This window comes from Haemaphysalis longicornis, unplaced genomic scaffold, assembly GCF_048455015.1.
Source record: "Haemaphysalis longicornis isolate Haplotype H1 unplaced genomic scaffold, Haemaphysalis longicornis Haplotype H1 scaffold_11, whole genome shotgun sequence".
Lineage (NCBI taxonomy): Eukaryota > Metazoa > Arthropoda > Arachnida > Ixodida > Ixodidae > Haemaphysalis > Haemaphysalis longicornis.
Window position 1 is genome coordinate 110,275,778 of NW_027526214.1, and position 5,754 is coordinate 110,281,531.

The window sequence follows — 5,754 nt, forward strand, 5'->3', positions numbered from 1 at the left end:
CTTCGCTGTAGGATCCTTATATATGCTGTGGCCAATCGCCGTCAGTTAGTAGGGCCAATCTCTCATCTGTGACTACCCATTATAATCATCATCTGTAGATAATCATCGTTACGAGTGGCTTGTTCTGTCGAGTCACCAACGGGCGGATTAAAACCCAGACTGCTGGTACTGCTGCCGACTTGTGTGGGGTCTTCCATCGCCTTACAAGTGGTGGAGGTTGCTTCTTTCATTCCTGACCTCTCCCTGACCAAGCTGTACCCCTGGAGCTCCATTCCGTCCGCCTTGTGCTACCGCCAACCCAACCAATGGATCGAGAAGGCGCACCGAATGCTGGCGCTTCTACCTTGCCGGCATGAATGGTGACTTGCCCCCAGCGCGACCCTCCATCCTTCGCTGGACGTCGTGAGGAAGACGTCGAAGAGTGGCTTGACCAGTTCAACCGGGTCTGCCAGTTTAACAGGTTGGACGACAAGTTCAAGGTACAGAACGTAGGTCTTTCCCTCCATGAAGTTGCGAAGAGGTGGTATTTCAACCAAGAGGACACCAAAACCGATTGGGCCTCTTACACTGAAAAGATCCGACAGATATTTGGGACACCGTCTGCTGGGTCAGATGAGGCCAAGAGGACACTAGATTGCCTCTGGCAGCACCCAGACGGGACATATTCGTCTTATATTGAGGACGTCCTCTCTCTCTGCTGTCGGGTTAACCCAGACATGCCAGAGGCTGACAAGGTTCGTCATCTCCTCAAAGGCATCGCAGAGTTTGCATTTAACTCGCTTGCCCGGCAAAATCCAACTTGTGTGCATGATGTTCGGACCACCTGTCAGCGCCTGGACCAGCTAAAAGCAATTCGCCTGTAGCCAAGGCAGGAATCCGCTCCTTTTCCTCATGAGTCGGAGCTGCTTGCCCTTATACGCGATATTATCCGCGAGGAGGTGAAACAGCAAGGTCCATCGTGTTCTCATGGTGACCGCTGCACCAAGCCTGCCAGTGATTTGCGTGGAATGATTAAAGAGGAGCTGGCTTCGATGACGTGTAGTCCATGAAGCGCCCCCGCAGTGGTTCTCGGCACGCCCTCGTACGCCGACGCAGTTTCGCATGCGCCGGTCTCGCAGATCGGAATTCCTGTGCTTCCGCCCATGGTCGGCCAGTTAACGCCAATTACCTCACCGCCCCCTGCTTCGAATGCGTATTACAACTGGTGACCACTTCGGGATTTCTGTCGTAACGAACGGCCGGTCAACTTCTATTGTGCAATCCGCGGCCACATCTCGCGGATTTGACGACGGCGCCAGCAAGATGAGCGGCGAGGCTACGATCCCTACAAACGTCACGTTCGCTACAGCTACGGACCTCGACGACCTGGATATCCACCTCACGACCGGTCCCCATCGCCTCAGTTTTCTCCAAATCGTTCGTGCCGTCAACTGGATCCCAGACGCCGTTTTCCTTCGCCTGGACGTCGTTTCGTCTCGCCTCTTCGGCGCGTTTCGAACGACGCCAACCACCTTCCGGAAAAGTAGATGCTGCAGTTTACGGAGGGGAAGGTGGATCGTGCGAACTGTTCACAACTCCTCCGGCGCGCCCCTCGAACAGTTTACCGGTAATCGTTGAAGCAATTTTTGTACAAGCATTAGTAGACACTGGAGGCAGTATTTCTGTTATGCATAGTGATGTCTGTGCTCGACTACGCAAGGTGAAGACGCCCTACAATGGCCCTTCGTTATGTAGTGCTCATAGGAATCTTATAGAGCCTGCCGCATCTTGTACAGCACGTGTAATCATCGTGAACGATCGTCACCATATTGAGTTTGCTGTTTTGCCAGATTGTGCTCATCAGTTAATTCTTGGGTGGGACTTCCCTTCATCAGCTTCTGCTATTATAACCTGTCGCCAACCAGCCGTCGCATTTACAACACATAGCCTTCCCTGCACCGAACTCACGACAGCAGCTCTTAACCTTCCGCACGCACTATGTTTTACCACCCGGTGAGGAGCAAGTTCTTGTAGTGTCCTGTAGCAGCATTTTTGATGGTGATGTAGTAGCATCTCCTTCAAGCCTCTTGCTTTCCCGGGGAATCGCTCTGTCCCCATGCCTCGTCCGTTGTTCCCAAAGATCTGACGCTCTGGCCGCTCTGAACACCACCCGAGAGCCGATTTTACTACCTAAAGGCATGACCGTCGCTTCTGTGATTGATAGAGAGCCTGTCTCAGTCCTCTCCAGTGCAGTACCCTCCTCGCGAAAGTGTGACTTTGCTTCTTCGGCTGGTATGTCCAGTATCGCTGCAACTATCAGCCCCGACCTTACGACGCAGCAAACGGAACAGCTGCTCACGATACTCGCGAAGCATGTTGCATCCTTTGACCTGAGTTCCAGCACTCTCAAACGGACGACTGGTGCTGCCCATCGGATTGAGACGGAAGGCTCGGCCATTGTGCGCCGGCGACCATACCGCGTGTCGTAACACGAAAGGAAAATTATTGAGAAGGTCGCTGAAATGCTCAAGCGCGACGTTATCCGCCCATCGTCGAGCTCGTGGTCATCGCCGGTAGTGTTAGTCGAGAAGAAGAATGGGTTCGTTCGCTTTTGTGTCGACTACCGGGCGCTGAATAAAATCATTCGGAAAGATGTTTATCTGATGCCTCCCATCGACGACGCTCTGGATAATCTCCAAGGAGCGGAATACGTCTCGAGCCTCGACTTGCATTCGGGGTATTGGCAGATCCCAATGCACGAAGATGACAAAGAGAAGACGGCCTTTGCCACCCCAGACGGGCTTTTGGAGTTCAAGGTGATGCCATTGGGGCTTTGTAATCCTCCTGCAACGTTTGAACGAATGATTGACACCGTACCTCGTGGCCTTAAATGGAAAACCTGCCTGTGCTACCTGGACGACATTATTGTTTTCTCAACTACATTTGAACAACACTTACAATGTCTCGACGAAGTACTCAGCTGTCTTTCAAATGCGGGACTGCAGATCAACACAAATAAATGCACTTTCGCCAGCACATCTATCAAAGTATTAGAAGACGTCGTAAGCAAGTAGGTAATACAACCTGACTCAGAGAAGCTTACTCCCGTTTTAAATTTTCCCCATCCACAACAGCAGAAAGACCTCCGCAGTTTTCTCGGACACGGATCATACTTTCGCAGATTTATCCAAAATTTCGCAACAGTTGCTTCGCCTCTACATAACCTTCTCCGTCCTGGCATCCCTTTCGTTTGGACAGAAGACTGCGAACGGGATTTTTAGGCGCTCAAAGACGCCCTCACATCGCGCCCTGTGCTTTGCCACTTTAATGACAGCGCTCCAACGATCCTGCACACAGACGCCAGTGGGAAAGGCATCGGTGCCGTCTTCCTACAACTGGATGCTCAGCAGAAGAAGCGGGTGGTCGCCTATGCCAGTCGTTCACTTACGGCGGCAGAACAAAACTACAACATAACAGAGCAGGAATGCCTCGCCGTTGTTTGGGCAATCCAAAAATTCCGCCCTTACCTATACGGCCGGCATTTCACTGTCGTTACCGACTACCGCGCGTTGAGCTGGCTGTCGACACTCAAGAACCTCTCCGGACTCCTTGGCCATTGCGTTTGTCGTCTACAGCAGTGCAGTTTTTCCGTTACATACAAGTCCGGGAAGAAGCATTTGGAAGCAGACGCCCTTTCACGTTGTCCGTTGTCCCAATCGCAATCCCTTGCCTCCGCATCGACCCAGCCTGCTCTGCCCATCGCACCCATTACACCTCCCATGGTTTCAGACACAGTCAATCTATCAGCCCTGCAATGTGCCCATAGTTACTGTCATCGAATCATAGAGAGAATTGACGGCTCCGCACAACCTCCAAACAGCCACCTACGCCGACAGCTGAGGAACTATAAAATTGTGAATGGAGCCCTCTGCCGCTACAGCCATCATCCTGCAGGCAGTAGATGGGTAACTGTTTTACCTGGGAAGCTCAGGGCAGTCATCTTAGAGGCGTTCCGCGATGACGCGTCGGCTGGACACCTAGGGTTCGACAAAACGTATGACCGAATCCGCAGTCATTTCTATTGGCCTGGGATGTCGACCAGCCTGGCAAAATACGTTTCATCTTGTCACAAATGCCAGCACAGGAAACGCACTACGTCTTCCTCAGTTGGTCTGCTACAACCAGCTCCCTGTCCGCTTTCGCCGTTTGATACAGTGGGCATTGATATGTATGGGCCACTTCCGCGAACACCTGCCGGCTATCGCTGGATTGTGACGGCGGTCGACCATTTGACGCAGTACGCAGAAACATCACTTCTACGATCGGGATGCGCTCAGAAAATTGGAGATTTTGTGCTTCAAAATATCATTTTGCGCCACGGTGCCCCTCGAATCCTTTTGAGCAACCGTGACAGAGCCTTCCTATCCCAAATTGTGCCTGAAGTGCTTCGAGCTGCCAATACTGTGCATAAAGCTACCACTGGGTACCATCCTCAAACTAACGGCATCACCGAACGTTTTCATCGATCTCTGTCCGACATGCTGTCCATGTATATCAAGCCTGACCACAGCAACTGGGATCAAATTCTTCCTTTTGTAACGTTCGCCAACAATACGGCACTCCAGCGCACCACAAGCTGCTCCCCTTTGATTCTGGTTTTTGGACGCTCCCCATCCTTCATCATTGATACCAATTTCTTTGCCGCGCCGGGCTCTCCTGCCGGACCGTTTTCTGAGGTGTTTCTCTCGCCTCAACCACTGTCGCCATCTGGCTCGCCTTCACACTGAAGCCGCCAAGCACGAACGGAAAACTCAGTACGATTCGACTCACCAATCCGTTCACTTCCGCCGTGGGGAAGAAGTATTACTTTGGATGCCCGTACGCTCCCCCGGCCTATGCGACAAGTTTTTGCATCGATATTTTGGTCCGTACATTGTGCTTGAGCAGACATCTCCTGTGAATTATCGGGTGTCTCACAGCCTTCTCCACTGACCGCCGAAGGCGAGGAACTGAAATAGTTCCCGCCTCCCGCATGAAACAATACAACCAGCGCACAGGAAATAGTGTGGGCGTGGGTGAGTGCATTCAACGTTAATGAGAACTTGCTTCGCTGCAGGACCCTTATATATGCTGTGGCCAATCGCCCTCAGTTGGTAGGGCCAATCTCTCATCTGTGCATACCCATTATAATCATCATCTGTATCGTCATGCTTGTTCTGTCGAGCCACCGACGGGCGATTAAAACCCAGACTGCTGGTGCTGCTGCCGACTTGTGTGGGGTGTGCCATCGCCTTACAATATATATATATATATATATATATATATATATATATATATATATATATATATATATATATAGGACAGAAAATAAGGGTTGGCAGTCAAGAAAACCTCGGAACACAAAGGGGAGGTTGTGGTGGGTCATAGAAAGAGATGAAGAATTTTTTGAGTCGAAAAGAAAGTGGTGAAAAAATGCCTGCCGGGTGGGATCCGAACCCACGACCTCCAGAATATCGGTCTGGTGCGATAACCACTACGCAACCGGCGGGGCTGTTTCCCCAACACTTTCTCGGGTATTTATGTTAAGGTATTTTTGTTTCCTGCACTTGGGGGTGATAGCCAGCGCCACTCGCACTACTCGGGGTGAAGAGGACCTTGTTTTTAACCCCCCTGCCGTGACCCGAGTGTCTACGACATGTCGAGAGTGGTCGACAAGCGTTTAACCCTCTTAAGCTCCCTTTGGCACCAAGACTGCCAGAACAGAGGCCCTCGCTA

The 5,754-nt window shown here is 51.5% G+C and overlaps 1 non-coding gene across 1 annotated transcript; it reads right to left on the bottom strand.

The window, feature by feature from the left end:
• Window positions 1-5,454: 5,454 nt before the first annotated feature.
• On the bottom strand, window positions 5,455-5,527 carry Trnai-gau (transfer RNA isoleucine (anticodon GAU)). Its single transcript has one exon. It is a non-coding gene; the product is annotated as a tRNA-Ile (tRNA).
• Window positions 5,528-5,754: the final 227 nt, after the last annotated feature.